At 35.3% G+C, this 25259-nt stretch overlaps 1 protein-coding gene across 31 annotated transcripts in view; it reads left to right on the forward strand.

Annotated features, from left to right (window-relative positions):
* LOC138692929 (RNA binding protein fox-1 homolog 2-like) overlaps positions 1-25259 on the forward strand; it is a 1380865-nt gene that overhangs the window by 263305 nt on the left and 1092301 nt on the right. For all 31 annotated transcript variants that reach the window (XM_069816296.1, XM_069816310.1, XM_069816300.1 and 28 more), the window contains one exon: positions 8413-8556. The gene's annotated coding sequence lies outside the window, so the exon portion shown is untranslated. Of the gene's footprint in view, positions 1-8412; positions 8557-25259 lie in introns of those variants that run through there.

The following is a 25259-nucleotide window of genomic DNA, read 5'->3' on the forward strand; positions in this document are numbered from 1 at the left end:
CTTTTCGAAGGATAAATTTCCAATTTGTGTATTTCCATTTGGTACTACATTCTCCTCACGAGACATAATCATATACTTTGTTTTTTGCGGGATTTACTTTCAAACTTATGTCGAAGTTGTCAGTAGGCAACAATAAATATTTTCCAAAATCTCATTAGTTCACCAGAAATTTCTGTTGGCTTAACAGAGATATGAACTGGGTCTCCAACGTGGAAAACCGACATCTGGACATTTTCCCATCATGTAATATAAGTAGTATTGAAGATGCAGTTTCGATATTTCGACACAGAATGTTGTATAGTATGGGAATCTCTTAAAATAAGTGGTATTAGTTACATTATGTGACTCATATAATTTTAACAATGGCTTTTCTGAGTCTATTATTGCATTTCTTTCTTTGGCATTTAACCATATAATATCAATTTTAGTTTCTGAACGGATTGCGGTCGGATTTCCCATAGGGGACGGTTTTTCTGACCGCCACAGTTCTCATTACCGCTCCGACTTCTGTTGTAATGGGCTCCGTTGCTTCTTTCCTAAAGGGTAGACCGGCCAGGGATTGGAACTAATTACTCAATCCATATCACTCGCAGGACTGAAGGCTCCTTGTCCATCTGTACACCGTTAGTGGGCGTTACACACTGATTCATCTATTGCGAGCTTAAAGTAACTTACATGTAAAAACATGTTCTTTTTCTTTGCAGTAAATTAAGAAAAATTATTCACCATTTTGTTATCCTATGAGATTTACTTCCATGCTTTACGACTGATAAACCTCCCATTAGTACAAGCTACAGTATTACAATATGGAATTATAGGATGTAATTGTACTTTTGGTACCTTCCTCATGCCAATAACGCTGCTACAGAGAAAAATACTTACTTACGGCTTTTAAGGAATCCGGAGGTTCATTGGCGCCCTCACATAGTCCGCCATTGGTCCGTATCCTGTGCAAGATTAATTCAGTCTCTACCATCATATCCCACTTCCCTCAAATCCATTTTAATATTATCCTTCCATCTACGTCTCGGCTTCCCTAAAGGTTAAATGAGTATATAATAAATTTCAATCTTAAGACATATCAACTTGCAAATGTTTATTTGCTATTTAATAACAACATGTGAACGTTTTCGCCGTTTAGGGCATCTTCAGATATAACAAAAAACATGTAATCTGGACCTATAATAGTAAATTATGCAAATGACATGGAGTAGAGAACAATATATGTGATACACAAGATTCATGAGCTTTATGTAAATTATGACATAATACAGGATGAATATTGAGATGGTCTTTGGATTTTAAAATTAAACTGGACGAACATTTTGCATATAGCTCATGTTACAATTAAATATACAATGATTAAAATTTATCAATGATGTTAAAATTTAAAATTTATAATGATGGTAATAAAATGTTTTAGAGTAATCATAGCTGAGAATTGTCGTAAGTTACAAGATAGTTTGCGTAGCTGATGTTCATGTGTTTTGTAATTGTTTCATCTGAAAATTGAGATGGAGAAATAATAATAAATGCAAAAAATATAAACGAGTTATTATATAGAGACGCAGATAATTATATTATAAAGTACTTACTAAAAAACGTTCATTAATGAACTAATGTTGTTTATGTTAAGGAATTGCTATTAGGTGTAATTAGATTTGTTGAGATATTTGCTCGTTGAGTATGAATGTAATGAATTTTAGTCATTCACTGAAAATTAAATAGAGAAAATCAGTATTATATTTCGTAGTAATTAGTAATAATTAGATGAGCTATAATACCAAATATATGTAAGTGAATTTAAGGCAGCAGTAATAATTATTATAAGATTACTTACTTAAAGGGGTCGTTGGCTTTTGAAATGGATGTTATTTGACGACAGTGATTACTCTAATATGGTGACATCCTATTACGTGTCATCAGGTTTATTGAAATATGTAAATGAAGATGTTCTATGAATAGAAGAATATTAAATATTAATATGCTTTTCAATTTTGATATGAGAGAAGGATGTAATTGTTTTAATGAATTTCATGGCATTCAAATACTTACATTTGTGTGTGCTGGTGTTGGTGGTTTTAAGAGAACTGAGGCCTAGATAATCGTGTGTATTGAGGTATGCAGCGGCGCAAGAATATGAAAGGAACTATTTGAATGGCGTATCAAGATCAATGTGAATAGGTCTATTTTAAATTGCATACAGTGGATTTTTAAAGTTTAATAAATTTTTGTTAATTATATTATGATCTTTATTATGGTAGTAGGCAATGAAGAATTCTTCTGCTGCATTTATGAATTTATTATCATTGTATGTTTTTAAGATACTTAATGTATTCTGGTAATGACCTAATTCATGTTCGTCCAGTTTAATTTTAAAATCCAAAGACCATCTCAATATTCATCCTGTATTATGTCATAATTTACATAAAGCTCATGAATCTTGTGTATCACATATGTTGTTCTCTACTCCATGTCATTTGCATAATTTACTATTATAGGTCCAGATTACATGTTTTTTGTTATATCTGAAGATGCCCTAAACGGCGAAAACGTTCATATGTTGTTATTAAATAGCAAATAAACATTTGCAAGTTGATATGTCTTAAGATTGAAATTTATTATGTACTCATTTAATTATTTACCAGCCATATTGATATATAAAATGAATTGTAAATTCCCTAAAGGTATTTTTCCCTCCGGCCTTCCAACTAACACTCTATAAGCATTTCTGGATTTGCCCATAAGTGCTACATGCCCTGCCCATCTCAAACGTTTGGATTTAATGTTCCTAATTATGTCAGGTGAAGAATACAAAACATGCATTTGTGCGTTGTGTAACTATCTCCATTCTCCTGTAACTTTTTTTGGGGGTTATTTTACGACGCTGTATCAACATCTATGTTATTTAGCGTCTGATTGAAATGAAGGTGATAATGCCGGTGAAATGAGTCCGGGGTCCAGCACCGAAAGTTATCCAGCACTTGCTCGTATTGGGTTGAGGGAAAACCCCGGAAAAAACCTTAACTTGCCCCGACTGGGATTCGAACCCGGGCCACCTGGTTTCGCGGCCAGACGCGCAGACCGTTACTCCACAGGTGTGGATTCCTGTAACTTCATCCCGATTAGCCCCAAACATTTCCCTAAGAACCTTACTCTCAAACATATTTATTCTGTGGTCGTGCCAGAATATCAATTCCGAGGCTTATTTTGTGGATTCGTAACAAGCTGTTTTTTACGGTTGTTAGCTCAACCCCCAGGCTGGAGGACCATCCCTTATCGAGAAAAGTATGATTTAATAAGCCTCTTGATTATCCCTCAGAACTGTTTACTTTGAATATAAATTATTTGATAACCATTAAATTTATAACAATGTCTTAGTGAATTTCGTTCATGAAAACCGAAATATATTTCATTTGTATTTACATAAATATAAAACTAAAAGATCAGACAATATATGCTTGACAAAACCTAAGCGTAGCACAACTGTAGCTTACAATCACAGCAGCAACTTCGGTCCAAGGCTCTGTAATAAGATTACAATTAAATTATCGAGCATTCAATTTGATAATACTCCATATTTTAAGAAATAATTTAAAAAATTAATGTTTAGGGAAAAAATATAAAACAGTTTAAATTCTTTAATATCTGTGTTTTTCTTTTTTTCTTTTTACTTTTTGTTACGTTAACCTCAATGACTGAAATTGTCTATTCACAAAAGAATAAACCCATACTTCTTTACCGAGATAATCTCTACCATTACAATTCACAAAATTTAAGTAGAAGTACAATAGCCTACTGGGTGATTCACGAGGATTTACCGTCACTTACGCAGCTTATTTCCGATGACATTGTGAGCAAAAAAGTCATATAAACATTTGTCCTAAACTCAGTATTTTCAGAGTTACACTAATTTGAAGTTGTTAGTAAAATACCTTTTTTTCCTTAATTTTAAGAGTAAAAAATATTACAAATAGAGAATGAACTATTCAGAAGTGTCATTTCTTTAATTGGCTAGTGTTCTGAAGCTAAAAATATGTTGTTAATTGCTTTGAGCAAAAAAGTCATATATACATGTGTCCTAAACTCAGTATTTTCAGAGTTACACTAATTTGAAGTTGTTAGTAAAATACCTTTTTTTCCTTAATTTTAAGTGTAAAAAATATTACAAATAGAGAATGAACTATTCAGAAGTGTCATTTCTTTAATTGGCTAGTGTTCTGAAGCTAAAAATATGTTGTTAATTGCTTTGAGCAAAAAAGTCATATATACATTTGTCCTAAACTCAGTATTTTCAGAGTTACACTAATTTGAAGTTGTTAGTAAAATACCTTTTTTTCCTTAATTTTAAGTGTAAAAAATATTACAAATAGAGAATGAACTATTCAGAAGTGTCATTTCTTTAATTGGCTAGTGTTCTGAAGCTAAAAATATGTTGTTAATTGCTTTGTATAATTTTGTTTTTCAATTTTTAACTAAAAAGGACATCATTCTTACGCACTTATCACAAAATTTGTTACAAATCATACGACTTCAGGAACTTGATTCTTTACAGTTTAATTGTGGATCCTAATGTACAGTCTTAAATAATTTACTAGAGTGACGTGATTTGTAACAATTGTGATAAATGCGTAAGAAATTGTAATGCTGTAGTTTAAAATCGAAAAAAAATATCTGTACGAATTAACTATGGAATTCACAACGCATTTTTAGCTTCAGAATACTAGCTAATTAAAGAAAAGTTACTCCTGAATAGTTCATTCTTTACATGTAATATCCTTTTACCCTTAAAACTCAAGAATAATGGTATTTTACAAACAACTTCAAATTAGTGTAATTCTGAAAATATTGAGATTAGGACAAATGTTTATATGACATTTTTTGCTCAGAATTTCTTCGGAAATAAGCTGCTTGTCAATCACCATGTATATCTGGGTGTAGTTGTGATTAAATCTTCGATGTCAGGACTTTCCGATAGTCATGCTATTTTAAAATCTGAGCTACTTTTCAATAATGTTGCTATTATTGACACTTGGCAGTGGACCAGCAAATTCTCGTTTGGCAACGATAATTGGACTGAGATATTTCTTAACCTCACGTAATGAGTGTATAGGAATGGAACACTCTTCTATTCTGGCAGAGCTTTGATATGTTGGGTTTAACTATTGAGACTGCAATGTATCACATGAAAAACTTACGTGAAATGTAAAGTAAATTATCTAAGACTTGTGATTATTGCTACAATTGAATTTGTTATTTATTCTATCATGTGTAGTACACCTATTCCTATATTCTGAAGACATTTGGACAATACTAGCAAGAACAAAAAATTTAATAATACATATGATGCTGAAATCAAGAGAGTTTAAAAAAGAGTATATTAAATTCCACCTCTGCTGATGGTATGACAACTCAGAATTGCTGTTGTTGAGTTCTGGAAAATCTATTGGAAACGTTTTCCAATCTTGCAGAATCTATTTGTTGAATCCGTTACCAACAACTATTCTCCATTAATCCTGAGCCTGTTGAATCCGTTACCAAACGCCATTCATTAGCCCTAGAGAATGTATCTTTTGAATCCGTTACCGATAGCCGTTCCTAAATCCTGGAAAATCTATGTACTAAGAGGCATTCCTAAATTCTGGAACACCTATGATTTGGATCCGTTACCAAGAGCCATTCCTAAATTCTGGAGAATCTATGTTTCGGTTCCGATAATGCTACAAAGCATTCCTAAATTCTGGAGAACCTAGTTTTGGATTCGTTACCGAAAACCATTCCTAAATCCTGGAGAATCTTATTTTTTTATTCTAGTAATGCTAAAAGACATTCCTAAATTCTGGAGAGCCTATGTTTTGGATCCGTTATCAAGAACCATTCCTAATTCTGGGAAACATGCTTTGGTTCCGTTACCAGGAACCATTCCTAAATTTTGGAGAAGCTATGTTTCGGTTCCGGTATGCTAAAAAGCATTTCTAAATTCTGGAGAACCTAAATTTTGGATTCGTTGCTGAAAACCATTCTTAAACCCTGGAGAATCTTATTTTTTTTTTATTCCGGTAGTGCTAAGAGACATTCCTAAATTCTGGAGAGTCTATGTTTCGGATCCGTTATCAAGAACCATTCCTAAATACTGGAAAACATGCTTCGGTTTCGTTGCCAGGAACCATTCCTAAATTCTCGAGAATCTTATGTTTTGGATACGTTATTAAGAGTCGTTCCGTCCACCGCTGTGGAGTAACGGTTAGTATACCTGACCGTGAATCGAGCGGTTGCGGGTTCAAATCCTGGTAGGGAGAAGTTACTGGTTGAGGTTTTTCCGGGGTTTTCCCTGAACTCATTAAAAGATATTACTGGATAACTTTCGGCTCTGGACTCATTGCACTGGGATTATCACCTTCATTTCATTCAGATGCTTGATAATCATCGCAGTTGATGAAGTGTCGTAAATAAAGCAATTAAAAACAAACATTTCTAAATCCAGAAGAACCTGTGTTTCGCATTTATTGTCAATAGCTGTACCAAAATCCTGAAGATCTATTATCAGGAACCATTAGTACATCCTGGAGAATCCTATGTTTTGGATCCGTAACCAAAAACCATTCCTAAACCATAGATAGCATATGTTTTGGATCCATTAGCAGCCATTTCTAAATACTGGAGAACCTGTTTCTACTCCGTTACCAACATTCATTCTTCAATTTTGAGAAACTTATGGTTTGGACCCGTTACCAAGAGTTGACTTAAAGATACAAATAGATTGTTTTCGTTTACATCATCTGGAAAGATAAAGAATTGATATACAACTCCGAAGTCTTGTATGCTTCATTCATTCATTCATTCATTCATTCATTCATTCATTCATTCATTCATTCATTCATTCATTCATTCATGCATTCATTCATTCATTTAATTCCATAGATCTTACATGAGCAATGAAGCTTTAAGATGTGGAACAAGTCAAAATTTTAAAATATTACAATTACAATTTTTACAGTTTTACAATTTAGTAATTTTCTATAATTTTTACAATTTTGTGCAATTTTTTACAATATTTTGGCGAGATGTAGTGAGATGAGGTGAGGTTCGAGGATTCGCCAAAAGATTACCCGGCATTTGCCTTATGGTTGGGGAAAGCCTCGGAAAAACCCAACTAGGTAATCAAATCAAAGGGGTTGATGCCGAGGACTCGTCATAGACCATCCGGCTTCAGTCCCACGGCTGGGGAAAACCTCGGAAGAAACCATTCAATGAGATTAAAGGGGGATCCAATCCAAGCCCGAACGCAGCTCCGGATCAGCAGCCCAGCGAGTCTGCCAACTGAGCTATATCGATGGCTCTACTAAAAATATACAGTACATAGCCAATGAGATTATGAAATTTACAAACGCAAACGATCATTCATCAGTTGAGCTATATGTATAGTACTAAACAAGTTAATTAAATTTAAGGCATAAACAATTCAATCAGTTGCATCTGTAACGTGATGCAAACGCCAAAAACTCGTTACCATTTTAATACCATAATAGTACATTATGCAACGAGCCTATAATGAAGGTAATTAAGAATGAGTATGGATATTTATGAAACGAGCGCAAGCGAGTTTCATAATTTTCATACGAGCTTCTTAATTACCATTATAGGCGAGTTTCATACGACTTTTTATGCTCGACCATATTTCTAACTTGATATTATTAATTTTTTAGCAATGTCCCGTATGTTGTGAGATGTGCGCAGACGCGAAAGTATTGATTTTTTCCGAGGAACAGATGTCCACATTGACCTTGCTAGGCCATAAGAACCTACAGAGATAACATTGAAATTAAATTAGACATTGAAAAACGAGATGACAAATTGAATTTATTTGAATGTTATTTACAATTAACGCTAATTATTATAGTAACAGAACATAACCTTCTGCAACAGTATTGGATTTCCAGCCTCCGTGACTTTTCGCTAATTCTCTTTCGATTGCATATCCGAGAATAATCGATACTTGCGGTTTTATAACGGTAGAAAGATGACCTGTCATTGGCTGAATAGTTGTAACCTGAATCGTCATTGACTGAAAGACCTGACCTTTAATGAGTAGGTGTAGTTTAATGACATGCATTAAAGGTCTGCTACCAGGTGTATAATTACTACATTTCGGCATGGTCGAGCATAAAATTTTTAATGCACCTCATGTATGCAATGTCCTTTTCAAATTACGTATTGGCATAGTGGATTTTGTTACCTTGAAGCTTGTAGTTTTGATGGGGACTGTACGCCTGTTCAGGCGTATCCCGTCGCCGCCGTCGAGACGAAGTGGCACAGTCCACCTCTGTACTGGTTCACTAGTCCGCATGCTGTCATTGTTTTCAACGTGTAGAAAATGGTGAGCATTGTTTTATTGTTGTGCGTTAATTGCAGGAGGCTGAAGAAGACAGACAGCCGGTCCTCGCGCCCCCAGCGACGACGACTACAGTAGAAGCGGAGACAGCGACCGGCGCGTCGCACACACGAGGCTGCTGCTGCTGATACCAGTGACTAATCGAGAGAAGCTACAAAAAGTGCGTGAGTACTAACTGCAGTGTTGTTAATTACAAGAACAGATGAGATGTTCCTCGGTGTCATGTGGCGAAGATCAGAGGGGCCTCTACTTGTTGCAGATGTTACAGTCTAGTTTGCTGTGTATTAATTATTTATTAACTACAGTAGAACTCCAATTTATCCGGACTAATTGAGAATTGGCATGATCCGGATATGAATAAGAAGTAAAACCACTCTAGCAACTGTTATTGTGAAAGTGCAGTACAGTGGACTCTCCCAAGTTCGACTGAACAGAATTGAAAGTTCAGTCAAATAAGGGTAGTGGGCGTGACATGTGAGATGAATATAAATTCTTACGGTCTTACTAATAAAAACTCTATATACAGACGTTTAACTGTCTTATACTTATACAATGAGTAGCTCGTTTATACGTCGTGTGTAAATTCCTTACTAATAATCACTACATACGTCGTGTATAACAGTATAACTGTTACACAGCTACGTCATAGTTTCGTCATTACTTCGTTACGAAAGGTAATAGAATATCTGAGGTTCTCTACTGGATCCGGTAGAGCGCTCTAGTGTGGCGTGTTAAATATCGATAGTACAACTGGCTCTAATCGATTACCACACTACATTTTGGTCAAAGAGTACAAGCTACAGCAATATTATTCTAATAATTCTATAATCTTTGGTTTGAACATCATCATAAAATGACAGTCGATACGAACAGCTGTTAAAAGGGCGGCCATTTTTTCCCTATATACAACGCTTAAACAAGGGGTTTCGTATATATAACTACTGCAAAGCAATTCCCATTGTATAGTTACAGCCTGTTTATACGTCCATAGCTTATTCACGGTTTATTAGTAACGTTTTCTGTCTCAACTCTGCATAAGTCTCGTATAAAAACTATACACGGTTTATTAGTAAGACTGTTATTGGTTATCCAACAACGAATACAGCACCACAGTCTACTATATAGAGTCACGAAGCTTGAGTTTTGAGGGTGCTAGAAACAATAGACTGTGTCTGTTCTATTTTGCATTGCCTGTAATGAGGCGTTATTATCGATCCTAGTGGTGAGCAACTATCTAATGTTTGCATATTTACTACGTATTGAGTTTCGCGACTTTATATACTAGACTGTGACAGTACTGTACTTGCATTTCCTGCCCGCTCCGAGACTTGTGTATGCGCTGCTACAGGGACATCATTTTATTTTTACTTCAATTTTTATTGTACCTGAGTTTTTGAATGTACTTCACTCCCACCCCTTCTACTAATGAAGTTGCAACTGTCCTCTACACAGAACCAGGGCCGCATATAGTAAACAGCACTCAGTGAGTATAGTACGTTCCAGAAATATGTTCGCGTTTTCCAGTGACGAAAGGTCTTTCATTGCTAACCCAACATTCTCCAGTCTTTCCTATTTTCTGCCTTCCTCTTAGTCTCCGCATATGATCCATATATCTTAATATCGTCTATCGTCTGATATCTCCTTCGACCTTAAACTCTTCTCCCGTTCACCATTCATTCCAATGCATCCTTCAGCAAGCAGTTTCTTTTCACCCAGTGACCCAACCAATTCCTTTTTCTCTTCCTGATCAGTTTCAGCATCATTCTTTCTTCACCCACTCTTTCCAACACAGCTTCATTTCTTATTCTGTCTGTCCACTTCACACTTTCCATTGTTCTCCATATCCACATTTCAAATGCTTCTATTGGCTTCTCTACACTTCGTCGTAATGTCTTAGTTTCTGCCTATACAATGCCATACTCCACACAAAGCACTTCCTTAGTTATTTTTTCCAGAGGTCCGCACAAGATGCTCTTTTTCTATTAAAAACTTCCTTGGCCATTGCTAATGATTATGAATATGGTATGTAAATTTTCAATCCGGTATTTGTCTGTGTTACCAAGGGAAACCATGAAAAACATCAGTTGAATTTGTCGGCTGCGGGGTTAATTTAGTCTTTCGGCTAACTGCATGCATATAAGTTTGTATATCTATATCCTACTGAAGGTAGCAGGCATATTTCCTCACTAATATTGAAAATTAAACTGTGGCTCGTTCATTTTCGGTGCTGGAGTTATGGTGGAGAATAATGATGTAAATGCTGGCATTAATTTTATTCTAGCTTGCCTTCATTTTGAGCCAAACTTTGAACAGAATGTTGTTGCCTTGTTGCTAAACATGTCCAGATAGCGGGAACGTTAAATAATATATTCTATGAGAAAGTTTTTGGTTTGTAAATTGTTTTAATAAGTTATCTACTTATTGCACGCGCTCCGTTTATGCAGGAAAGGAGTCTGAGTTGGCTTCGCAAGTTTCTTATCTTCGTGTCTGCGAGTCTTAAGTTTGTAAATTTTCTTGTAAATGCAAAAGCGATGATCAGCCCGGGGTTCGGAGGGAGTTACATACAGCGTAGCCCGAGCAGAGGGATATTGAATTAGTGTTGAGACTGTGCTATTTTTACACTTACAGGGCAAGGATAGATCTTACTAGAGTTGTAAAATCTGCGGTAGACTATCATAGAATACCAAATAGCACTACTGGGTGTTCAGTTCAAAGTGTGTCATGGCTCGCTGTATGCCGTCATATGGCTTGTCGATGAGCCTAGAGAATTCAATCTTCCTACACTTCCGCAGAGGTGTATTATCTATGTGTTAGAGAAGTTGCATAGCAAGTACGGCGTTCATTCTGAAGAGTACTTACTGATATGTACGGTAACGCCGGTAGTGGCAGGAATGTGAACTGTTTGGAAACATGTACTGAGGTGGGTTTTTTTATTACTGTCAGGATATGGGGAGAGAGTTAAGACGATTTCTTACGTATTTGTTGACATTAACTTCGACGGTCAACATGGACACGGAGCATTTGATTTGTGTTGTGGAATGTTGCCGTACGCAACCGATGATAACAAATACCCTGCATAGGACTTGGCCGCGCAAAACACAGTTCGAAAGAGGTTATGGTAGTACACAGACCGTAGAGACCGCCATCTGTTGCTACGACGTTCAAGTTATACCGTACACGTTCTCAAGTTCTGATTGAACGCCTTGATTAATAGGCAACTTCTCTGACATGAAAGCTGAAGCTCGCTTCAAATCGCTGACTCACAACAGTGACGTCATGACACACTTTGGAATGAACACCCAGTAGGCCTATAGAATACAATAGTTTTCCCCTGGTAGCATTCGTAGAATAGAATGCAACCCTAGGTATACCAAGCCTCTGCTAGTTGCATAAACCAAAGGTGATGTTAATTACCATTGCTATTAAAACTGACGATATAATAAGCAGATTGTAATATAGTCTGATTAGTAGCCTCCGTATTCCAGCTACCTACGAACTGAAATGAGGTTGCCTGATTCGAAATGTATGTGACGTCACAGCGCAGGTACAGGTACGATCGTATGCAAAATAGATACGCATCTTCAGAAAATCAAAACCGGGACGCAGTCATAGTGAGCAGTCTTATCGATCACTGCTAATCATATTACTTAAATAACTACATCTTTGTGACTGATTGAAGGTCCATTGCAGAGGTAAAATCCCTTAGGTAAGACGCTCAATCAGGGCATAGTTGAGGATATTTGAACTAATATTTTCACTCTCAATATACTGCGTGTTCAGTTCAAAGTGTGTCATGGCTCGCTGTACGCCGTCATGTGGCTAGTCGTTGAGCCTAGAGAATACAATCTTCCTACACTTCCGCAGAGGCGTATTACCAGTGTGCCAGAGAAGTTGTCTAGCAAGTACGGCGTTCATTCTGAAAAAACTTACCGATACGTACGGTAACGCCTGTAGTGGGAGGAATGTGAACTGTTTGGAAACACGTACTGAGGTGAGGTTTTTCCTTACTGTCGGCATATGGGGAGGGTTAAGACGATTACTTACGTATTTGTTGACATTAACGTCGACGGTCAACATGGACACGGAGCATTTGATCTGTATTGTGGAAAGTTGCCTTACGCTACCGATGATAACAAATACCCTGCGTACGACTTGCCCGCGCAAAACACAGTTCGAAAGAAGTTATCGTAGCACACAGACTTTACAGATAGCCATCTGTTGCTATGACGTTCAAGTTATACCGTACACGTTCTCAAGTTCAGATTGAACGCCTTGATAAATAGGCAACTTCTCTGACGTAAAAGTTGAAACTCGCTTCAAATCGCTGACTCACAACAATGACGTCATGACACACTTTGAAATGAACACCCAGTAGACAACATCACATAAATATTGCGTAAAATAAACGCAAGCGTGACAAAAACAGTGCACTGAAAGACAATGCAATACCCAAGTGTGTTGAACGTAAACCATAAGAGCCAGTACCTTCGCAATCGGAAAATTATTAAGATATTAACTCAACGTTTAGCATGGATTTGTGTAGCCTACCATGATGTTCAGTGCCAACATCCCAGTTAATAAATTAAGTAAACTAAATTTTAGGAAATTTCTAGAAAAGCTCATGGAAAATTAGTGATGAGCGACATATGCAATGTCGTTATGAAATATGAAAAAAATATCAGATAATAGAAATATCTTATACTACATTATGCACCGATATCATTATGTGCTACTGAAATAATTTCTTGCAATATAAAATCATTTCAAGTGACATCCGCATATGTTCAATTTCCGTAACTAACGAATGCACGTTATTATTCACTGCAACGATCACGACGAAAATGAACATCACGGCTCAAGCATGTGTTTACTAGTATAGCTTCAGAATGTCGTGAGTTAACTGTACTCCACGAACACGCAGCGACGACGTGTTTGTTTACATCCTTATTCGTTGCATTACCTGTGTTCGGCGCACTATATACCCAATGTGTCTTCAACTTCAGACTTTAGGTAGCTGAAATACGAAGCCTACTGATTAGTTTAATATGTTACTAGCCAGCGATGTATGCATTGGAGGGAGAAAGGAACTGGCCACCATACCATATTATCTCCTGGCTTAGTTGCCTCATAAGTGATGCCTTATTTGTGTCACTTATGAAGTTCAAGTCTGACTTCGGACAGTTGACTAAACAACATTATACGGCTTCGTGGTCTAGAAATCAGCTCTCGTACTACAAATTATGAGATCCTTGGTTCGATTTTCGTCCTGATCATGGACATGTTTCCTTCAAGACATTATTTAATACTGTCTTCCTCCGACGAGTTTAGCGTTGGAACCTGAGGTATTCTTGCCATCGGTGCGGGGGGGGGGTTGCAGGTAGATTCTTTTGTTGCTACAGCCAAGCCGAACCGAGCGGAGTGGGAAGTATTAATCGTCCAAAAATATGCAGTCTTTAGTTTTCTCCCTGATGTTAGCTATGTTAATATTATATGAATTAATCATTAAATATTTCACCGTTACAAGTTATTTTTAAGGAAACGTGCTGTGGAAAATTTTTGGTTTTATTCTATTGGAATTTTAGAATATTTGTGATTGGTATCGTGAAAAACAGATTCCTATAATGTCATGCGAAAATCATTTGTTGGTGATATCTTAAAATACAAAATGAAGTACGGGTAGTTATACTTCTCAAGTGAGTTCAGCAGTACAGTATATTTAAATTGATTACTTTACAAATTTAATTCAATTCTACTAATCACTAAATTTTATAGTATGATTCTTCTTTTCATTTATATTATTGTAGTTGTATTATGATTTTTCTTTTTATCTATTTTATTGTATTTGTATTTCTGGTGGTGTGATGGCCTTAACTTCACCAAAATAAATAATAAATAAGTAAATAATAAATAAATAAAATGTTATACAATATTTTCCTTATCTGAACACGTAAGTACGAATGGTTGTATCTATATCTCGCCAAAAATACGTTAGAAATCTAATAGGCATAGTGCTCTCGTAAATTGGACGAATGTTTTCAGTATGATTGTACTTCCTTCCAGACTGCCGCTGTCACTGTTCCCTTCCACTCCAGTACCGCGCTAGACTAGTCGGAACCGCATTCCTCTCAGCACTAAATTCCCCAGAGGATGACAGTACTTTCACTCGTAAAGATCTAGAAGCTAAGTTTGTTGCAGCATTTTAGAGACACTCTATATAAGGAAAAGAAATCATCTCAATTATCATTACCTTTATCTTTAGAGATTTATACCCTGACATATGATCCTCTTTTCCAATAACAAACATCTGTAGTTACTGATTAATCTGTTAGCTTGTAGTTATACCTACTCGTACATTTATTTTTCCTCCCGATTTGTAAAGGAGCGATGCTATTGGGAATACCGTCATGTTACATTCTACTAAAATGTGAAAAGCATTCTTTTCCACTGTCTTCTTTTCTTTTCCATTGTGCAGTCATGTGAAAAATAATGTTCCCTTCTGATGGCCTCATTTCTCTTTTGAAGATGCAGCATTACCCGGGCTCCGACATGAGGAAATTCACTTTAGCAGATTGAATTCTTTTGTCGTTGATTTGTGCCGGTACACAGACTCCTGTACAATATCACACCGCCCTACCAGTCACAGATTTGTATAATATTACTTGTGTTTTATAACAGACTTCATTTTACAAGATCTCCTTATAAGTTAATTTAATACAAATGTTAAGATCTTGCCAGTTCTATTTCTGTATCAAGTATAAACTATAAGCGGAATCCAGTCCATAGAAATGAAGTTCTTACAAATACTGTATTATAGAGTTATACAAGAAAGACAAAGTCATAAATCTAATCTGAATGATACATAAGAATGTGAATGAGAGAAATAGTAATATGCGTTACAAGAGCGGTATGTTAAAGTTTTCATGTTCGAGGAAAAGTTTGAAAAGCGAAACGTAGTTGAGCTTTTTTAATTTCCGAGAATTGAAACAAAATATACCGCTCGTGTATCGTACATTATTTTGTGCGAAGATCGTTTATTACATACCTGAAAGAGGATTTTCTAATTAGTTGCAATGAAATCTCCACCTTGGTTTCTGTTCAGTGACGGCAAATTTGCAAAACAAAAATATCTATCTTCAACAATGTTGCTTTAAAATGTTTTCTGTGTTTACTATACTCCAGCAGGCCGTGATATACGTCTGTCTTTTTTTTCCCCCAGTCTATGATGAGTCTGGAATCTTGTTGATTTTTTCACGGCTTCCTTATTGTTACTTGCATCACGAATGCAGTAACTTTAGTGGAGTTGTAGAGTTTACTTAATTTTTGCAAATATTTAAAAACAATAATTAACAGTGCAATTTAGGTGAAATTGCAGTGGTAAGTTTCCCATTTATAATTATTACTATATTGAACGTCTCTAAAAATAATATGTAAAAAGCCTAAAGCAGTAAAATCAATATAGATAGATGGATGGATGGATGGATGGATGGATGGATGGATGGATGGATGGAGGATTTATTCGTTCCATAATATTCTTATATTTGCTTTATAGCATAGAATAAAGAACATGTCCAATTCATACGTTTAACAATAAAATGCAAATGTGAAATATGTACAGAATTTATACCTTAATAACAATAATATTTTATACAATGTAATATGTTTACCATTTAATAGTATTCTAATATTTACATAGGACTGTGAAATGTCAAGAATTCATCTACAGAATAGAAAGTGTGAGATATTAAGTAATTTTTTTATTTTACCTTAAATAATGCAATGTTTTGGCTATGATTCTTAATGTCTTCAGGAAGACTATTGAACATTTTCATCGCCATGTAACGTACTCCCCTTTGAAAGCATGATAAATTTGATGATGACGTATGAAAATCATTCCTTCTGCGGGTATTTATACTATGTATGGCTGAGTTAGTTGGAAAAGTTTCTTTATTACATAAGAGGAAATTTATTGTAGAGTATATGTATTGATTTGTTAAGGTTAGGATCTCTAATTTTAAAAAAAATAATCTACATGATTCTCTAGCCTTTGCTCCAACTATTATTCTAATGGCTCTTAAGCGGTAAGAAGAGGGAAATTGTTATGTGTGTTAGGTTGGGAATACTGAATGTGGAATTTTAGACTTTCCGCGGATTGGTTTTGTGCGGAAACCATGCAAATACGCACGATCTCGCACAAAATACTATACAGGAAAGGTTGATAAGACGTTTTCCGGATTGATGGTGGGTGGTAAGGCAGAATCTTAAGTCGTTTCACACCTACACATAGAATACGTCAGTAACGTCGAACTCCAGTCGTGGAAGGGGGTATCAAATGGTGTTTCCGGTTCTCAATCGTTAATCCAAAGGTATAGCCAGGTTAATATTAGAAATGTTAGTAAAAATAAAATGATGTCCCGGTACTTTTCACCACAGGTTGTTAAATTCAAACCTATTCAAGTAATGTAGCTGTGCACAATATACTTTCTCTAGCTAAACAAAAGGTTCTAGTTTTATTTTCTGTACAGAGCTATAGCTACATAATGACTTCGTGTAAGGCACAGCTCGTGAATTTTAAATGAATGCTTCGTTACTGGTGCCTCGCCCCTCAGAAGCCGAATGTATGTATTTCCACTTTAATACAGAGCTTAATATTCCACAACATTCTTCTACCGTTAAAGCGAAAGATTATCTATCAAGCAGGGCTGATATCCAAAACACCCACTCGTGAAACTTATAAACCCGGAAGGCTCAGCCCATTCCTATCACGCAACACACACATTTCCTACTTAGCAGAGGAAATATGCTACAATTGATCAAACTTTCATCAGCCAAGCACAGCTTTTTAAAGGGAACTTGTCTGCCTTTTCTGCAAATGTCTTCTTAAAGACCAGATATCTTGGTTGTTTTAATGGACTTTTGCGCTAAATAGGACAAATAAAAATTAGAAATATTTCAGTTGTTAACTAACAAGCTCATATCGCATGATAAATTAGCATAAATACAGTGTGTAAACGATATAAACTACCAAAAAATTACTGGTGGTAAATAAAAAATAACTGAAAAAATTGTCAAATAATGTTTGTCCAGTGATTGCCTATTAAGTTATTTTAATGAATAAATAACGACTTTATTGTGTTAACATTTTAAATAAAGATGTTATTGTACCTGATTTGCTAGTTTTTATTATTTTTTTTTTCATCATTGCTGAATCCTAGCGAGTTAAGGCTGGTTCACAATAAACCAGGAACGAAAACGACAACGAGATCGAGAACGGAAATGTTAGTATTTTTGGGCTATTCCATCTCAAATCGACGAAATATAGAGAAAATTGACCTTGCAGCTTTTAAATACAATGAAACTTTTTCTGTCCGTAGACAACTGTGATACAATGCTTTGTGCAAAGTTTGAGGCATCAGAACTTCATAGTGTTTAAATTAATAATATTTAATTGAATCGTATTTTCATAAAATTAGCAACTTTAACTGTTGTGGCTCCTAAACCCTTTCGCCCAATGATCAAATCATGGTTTATTTTGATGCTGAGAAGTTAAAGTTTATATTGACATGTAAACAGTTTTTCTTACTTTTATGGAAATGGAGAAATTTAGATTTTTCTTCATTAAGACGCCTATGGCCACGAAAAAATATTTTTAAAATATATGGTTAGATTCCGCATTGAAAGTACAAATAAACACATTTTTTTTACTGGTGGTACGTTGATAAGAAAGTATTGAAAATATCAAAAAAAGAAAATAAATAGTACGCGCGTGAACTAACCAGCTGACTGTGAGACGGGAGGTAGTCGAGACAAGCAAGGCCAGGAGACAAACACGTGATGTGTCGTCTAGCAGTCATGGCTGTGCTAGCTTTATCACAGATTTTCATAAACACAGGAGTAAAATGACGCCCAACGCTCGCTTATCTTCAGCTCTCGGCCAGTGCGTGCGGTACTGCGCCGTTCAAGTCTAGGCGTGTGAAAATAATTTATTTAATACCCTCGAAATTTATTGCCGAGCCACTAAGCAAACAATGCCGAATCCCTCTTAATAATGCAAGGCTTTTTCTCGATATTTTTTTGCATTTTTACAAATGGGCAAATAGCCTAAAAGTAAGTAAAATCAGATTATCTGTCTCTCTGTGTACAGTAGAAACAAGGATTACTTCTTAACGTAACCTACCAAATGTCAGCTTCAAAATAAGCTCTCATTCAATGTTCTGCAGTAAGTGGTTCCAGAGTTCTGAGCGCTGAAAGAGGTTTGTTTTTATAAAATACGCTAAATTTGTCACTCAATAATACGAAAACCGATTGACTTTCGATAGTATATTTTTGAAAATGCACTCCCCTCAGCACCTTGTATAAGTAGGGAAAAAAGTAGAGTATAAAAAAAATGCGAGGTTTTTTACTGATCCATTTCATATGGAATAGTCCATATCTAAAGTTAGTTGTTCTCGATCTCGTTGTCGTTTCCGTTCCCGGTTTATTGTGAACCAGCCTTTACCGCGCTATCTTCTAGTTTCCTGTTAGTGGTGGGTGTGTTCATGATTGTATCGAAAAGAGTATGTGTTCTGAAATTCAATTGAGTGTTTATAATATGTTGTGGGTGTGTTCTTGTGTGTTTATTAATTTCGTATTGCTCTAGATCAGCCAAGTCCAACCGTAACTCGTAAGTGTTAGTGGCATTTGAGCAATGTTTTTTCAGTTCACAATATCGATCTAACATTGAATGTCATGTTATGTATTATTTTGCGAACTTCCGTTTATTTTAAACAGACATTGCTAGCTTTATTACATTTGCGATCATTTTAGAGCGCAAAAATATGTTCGATACTCTCCCCGAAACAATTTTTCCCTTATTCAAGCCAGCTTTACAGTGAGCTATACCTGAAAGTCATATTTGTATAATTCACGTCATTCTTCGTTAACAGAAAAACCATAAATTTAAGTCACACAGAAAATTTGCACTCAGTGTTGCATCTCTGACGTCTTGTTAGACCACTTGAGGTATGTGAAAATGAAGGAAATAATTGAGCCGTGGTCTGTAGAGTAGCCTCGGTAGCCCAGTCGGTAGAGCTTGGCACGCTCAGCCAAGGTCCCGGATTCGATGCCCGGCCCCGAAACAATTTTTCCCCTGGACATTATTCAAACCAGCTTTACAGGAGCTAGATTTGCAACTTCTTAAACTATTCTGTGTTTAGGCTGTGAGTAATGGTTTCGGCCGCGTTTGATCATTTCTTCCGGATCTAGATTTTAGTTCTAAGAAATGTAATTAGCAGTTCTGAGGTTGCTAAGTTTGGCGAAAGTCGGATCACGCATTTTAGAAGTTTCTGTGGTAGTATCACAGATACACATGTGACGGCAGTCACGTATTTTCCACTTTGGAAAGCCGAGTACACACACAAATTCATTTTTTTCTGTTCTTACAAACTTGCCACAGCACAGTATTGCATTTCTCCGAGAGTTGCTGGAGATTGTAGATTTTTTTTTCTGCCCTTTCATTGCGTTACGAAAGTATAGAGTCTTCATGAGAAGTCTTTTAACAATTCGTGAGGACGGTATTCACTGCTCACCATGGCATGAAGATCATAGCCAGGGTTGATTTCGTAAATTACATTAGGCCTATATATATTTTACACAAATTAAACGTAATCTACATCGCGTAAAATACTCATTTACACACGATTTTTTACGTAGCGTAATAAATTATTATCACGAAAGTAAATTAATTAATAGCTATGGAGATAATCGGCAAGCATTCATTGTAAATAGTCACAGAAATTAAAATAATTTGACTGACGAAATATAACGTACAGTGTAAGATAAGTGAAGTTATTAACGCTATGGACGTTATAACGCCATCTAATATTTTATAATCACTAGAGCCCGGATGTTTGGCAAAATGCCTTTTTTACTGGGTGGAAGTAAATCATTATTTTCATAGATATATGATTTGGGGTAGGCCTAAATCAAAGTGATAGAGCCAATTTTTATTTTGCCTATTTTATCTTTTTGAGGTGTTTCATACTAATTCAATAAAATAATGCCTTTTTTGTCATTTTAAAGCAATATTTTTTTTGCTTATTTGCAATTTTCTAATTAATTGCAATGTCATGTGTATGAAATTTAAATATAAGAAACAATGATTCACTTTACTAATAATAGTAAATAACAATAATTTATTTCGGTGCTTAATCTGCTAATAAATAATCGTGCTTTAATACTATTGGTGTAATATGAATAATGATTGACAGTCCACAGTTATAAAAATGTCATGTCTTCACGATACAATAATCAGCTTTATAATTTTAAATATTAAGACCGTTCTCATAGAAGTTGTTACGTAACATTTTCAATTGTTTGCTTTCATATTTTCAAATCTTACTGTTAAAATTTTGTGCTACACGTATTTATTATTGTAGGAGAAAGAAATTTGAGTGAGGAACAGTGTTGCCAAGTCTGCGGTTTTGTAGCTAAATCTGGTGTTTTCAGGACTATGGTCAGCTATAGAATTTTACCGTTAGCGGCTAGCTATTTATTTGGAGTTTTTTGATGATTCCGACAGAGCGAGATGATATTCTTTAAGTTTTTTTTTTCTGTAAAGATGTCACAATAATTGCTTTCATATGTAGGCCTACTTGCGGACAACAATATTAGTAATCATAAACCAGAGTTTAGTATGATAGTATCACACTATTTCATTGTGCGAGTATACAATATCAACGTTTTATGTTAACTGGATTTGGTGCAACCACGTCCATTTCCTGCTTCATTCATTGTTGTACAAATAATGTATGCAGCATTCGCTAAATTCTTAATCTAGTGTAAGTGTATGTATTGTTTTTGTAAATAAATTGAAGTAGGATAGTATTTAATCATAAAGAATGGATAATGAACTAGATTTTAGATTTAGATTTATTTAATAATAACATATATATATATATACATAAAAACGTTACATTAAAATACCCCGAAAGAGCAAAGCTCGTGTTCGGGGACAGTTCCGTTACATAGATGTACATACTTTGTAGACAAAATACTTAATAAAAAAGCTCACATAAAGATTATAATACAATTAGTAAATAGTAATACTAATAATAACTGAGTGAAAAAAGAGACGATGTTTAGATTGATGGATTAATATTAAATTATTATTAGTAGTATAATTAGTGCAGGTCATGTTGATATAGTAACCAAGATAAAATAGAAAAATACACTTAGGATAGAAATAAACTTGTTTTACAATACATGGTACATAATATAGCCTATATACAGGGAAGTCTGTCATATAATTTTTTTAATTCTGGATCTGAAAATTTCATTGCTTAAAGTAGTCAATTCTGGATGAAACTTTATTATCGAATTATATAGACGTGGACCATAATTTGTACTGTGTAGTAAAGCAGCAGATGTGAAATATGTAGGTTCAACTAATTTAAGAATTTCATTTCGTCTTGTATTATGAGCATGTGGCTAAGCTACAAATTTCATTCTATTTTTATGATAGAATTTCATTAAAGAGTATTTATAAATTTGGTCAATTCTAAGTACATTCAATTCGGAATGGATCAAATTTGTTGGATAATCCAGTCGCTGAATTATTATTTTCATTTATGATGCAATATTATTTAATTTACCATTCCGCATAATAGTTTATGTAACACGGACATACTTAATACTTAAAACCAGGATCATTGTTGGCAGGTACGTTTCCAACTCGGTGTGAAATCAGATTTCGAACCGACTGGTGTGATTGTGAATGTGATTATTTCCGAAGTGCCCAGTATGTTCTACATCTACTTCATTCAATTTTGAAGAAATATGCCGCGTAAAACTCTGTACGAGGATGAAGACGATTGTGCATAGAACACAGAGCCTACGAAGTGATACACACTTACCATAATTTAGTCCATATTTATATAATTCTCCAGTTCCTAAAACTGTATAGTTTGTATTTCGAATTTGGAAGTGATTTGTAAAGAAAAATCTGGAGTTTTCAAACTACAGTTTATCGAGTTTTTTAAGCTTGCGCAGCGGAAAATAGAATTCTGAGTTGGCAGCACTGGTGAGGAACAGTCGGTTATTGTCGGGTGACAGAAGGTATAAGATCGGTTAGGTAGAATGCTTAAATTCAGTAAACCATTGAAAAGTAAACTTTATGCTTACGTTAGTGAACTTGGTACCCATGTATTTTCAACCGATGCGGTGGAACAGTCTTGTTATGTAAGGTTTGTGAAAAGACAGTTAATCACGGGGAAAAAAAAAAAAAAAAAAAAAAAAAAAAAAAGAGAGAGAGAGAGAGAGTATTTTATAGTCAACATGTGTGACCTACGAAGTAAAAATGTGAGTTATGTTTATAATTTAAATTTATTGCTAAAATATATTATGCCTTTTTAAAATTTATAATGCCTTTTTTTACGCTTTTATTGCCTTTTTTCTGCCTATTTTAACTGTTATAAATACCTAAACATCCGGGCTCTATTCATTCGCAATACTGTTTGTTTTGGCGCATACTGTACTTCGTAATGTGGTTTCCTGTCATTCCATCTTCTTCGACTGGGTTATAAATCGCCAATGCCAGATCTAAGTGCATGCAGCAGTTGCGGAGTGAATTCTTCAAAATAAACAAAATTGGTGCATTTTCCAGCCGTCTGAAAATGAATTTTAACAGTATATAATCCTCATAGGAAGCTGTGATGTTAGAGACTGACACGTGATCGAAGTTACAAACTGTAAGATCAAACACCGCGAATGACCCGTGGACTGACCCAAGAGATGGATGACTTCTAAGGAGCGATGCCGCTCGGTCAGTGACGTTTGCCCTGTCATTCTATATTATTTATCAAAGTTCAGAGGTTGTCGTTAATACCGACATCAATCACTACGCAAGCACAGACATCTGCGTGTGTCTTCCCATGTGTGAAGTCGGTTTTGTTCATTATAATGAAGTCACTGTCTCCCACTACTTATAACAATAACGTTATCATTTCTTTTGGCTCACTTATAATTAGACAAGTCACTTGCTGAAAAATATAATATGACAATTTCAACATCAAAAACCAAAGTTATGGCGTTTAAGGCAAATGCCGGGTAATCTTTTGGCGAATCCTCGGACCTCACCTCATCATTGTAGAAAATTACTACATTGTAAAAGTGTAAAAATTGTAAAATATTGTAAAAATTGTAATTGTAATATTGTAAAATGTTGACTTATTCCACATCTTAAAGCTTCATTGCTCATGTAAGATCAATGGAATATAATGAATGAATGAATGAATAAGGGGGCGATTTCCCGTTCGTACCAAGATATGTGTTTATAATAAACCTATTGAACAAGTTTCTTCATTAAAATATTTAGGATATCATGTCAGTTATGAAAATGAAATAGACATATCTGCAAAAATTTTAAATTATAACCGAGCAATGGCAGTCATCAATAAAGTATTTAAGCCCTCACTAGTGCAGAAACATACGAGGATTAAAGCTTATAAAACGTTGGCAAGACCAGACTTACTTATTGTTGTGAGGCCTGGACTTTGAGGGAAAGGGATAAAACCCGAATAGTAGCCAACGAGATGAAATTCCTGCGAAGAACAGCTGGCTGTATTAGATTAGACCGCAAGAGGAACGAGGATGTTCTTCAAGAGCTTGAAATATCTTCTATTTTGGATTACATCTATAGTTACAGAACTAACTGGCAGCAACAAGTTCACTACACGGAAAGGACCCGCATCTCTCTTCACATTTCTACCTACTGTCCAAGAGGGAAGAGAACACTAACTTGGGACGACCTTTAAAAAGATGACTTGAGACCGTAACGGGGCATTAGGCCCATTATTTGTTAGGACGACGATGATGATGACTTGTATATAGAGTATTTTGCAGTGATGCCAACTTAACCATTTTATGACTAAGGTAGGTGTCCGTGATATGGCCATGCTAAGGTTTGAGAATTTTTCTAGCCGCCATTTTGAAAAAAAAAATGTAAACCACTTTTTTCTTACTCGTTCTCAGTCTAATGGACTTTCTTAAAACAATTTCCTTTCCCCATAAAAATAGCTTTAATTGTCCAAAAAGTCCCAAATTCCAAAAGTCTACCTAGTGGCCATATCAGGAACATGTGCACATGATATGGCCACCCTTGTTCCATGTTCTACAAATCGTGATTGTTTTCAGTTTGATAGCTCAGTTTTGCTAAAATTAAATAATTTTGGTGTAAAATGAATAAACATGACACTTAATAATCTTTTTTTATAATTCAAAAGTGTAGTCAAAACAGGTTTTTCCATAAAAAAAAGTACGTTGTTTTTCTTAAAATACAAAATTTTTGCGTAATCCCAGCTATAAGGCATGTAAATTTGTCAGGTGAAAAAATAAAAGTGAAATGAACTTGATATGGCCATGGTGCATTTGATATGGCCATATCAGGAGCAGGTAAGCTTTCACGAAAATCGTTTGATTATGAACAACTCGTAAAAGATACGCCATCAACGACAACACCAATCAACAGAACATTAAAAACTAAATGGAGTACTATGGTTTTCATGAAACAAGTCTTTGAAAAACATGCATAAAACAAAGGAGACTTACCAGAGTAAAATAAGAAGAGGTCACTTGAAAACCGCAAAACAGGCAACTGACGCCATATTGCTCAACCTGACTGGATGGAAAACGATCAACTGACATACCAGGATGCCCTTTCACTGGATGCTGCTATAATTTAGCGGATTTTTTGGTTAACTAACTCACAATAGGGGGGTGGGCATATCAGGAACATGGCCATAACAGGAGCACCCACCTTAGATCTAGTCTTTTTAAAATGGCAGTTAGCCACTAGTTTGTAGAAAAAGCTACTAGTGGCATTTCTAGCCATTTT

Source organism: Periplaneta americana, chromosome 17, assembly GCF_040183065.1.
Source record: "Periplaneta americana isolate PAMFEO1 chromosome 17, P.americana_PAMFEO1_priV1, whole genome shotgun sequence".
In the NCBI taxonomy this organism is placed as follows: Eukaryota; Metazoa; Arthropoda; class Insecta; order Blattodea; family Blattidae; genus Periplaneta; species Periplaneta americana.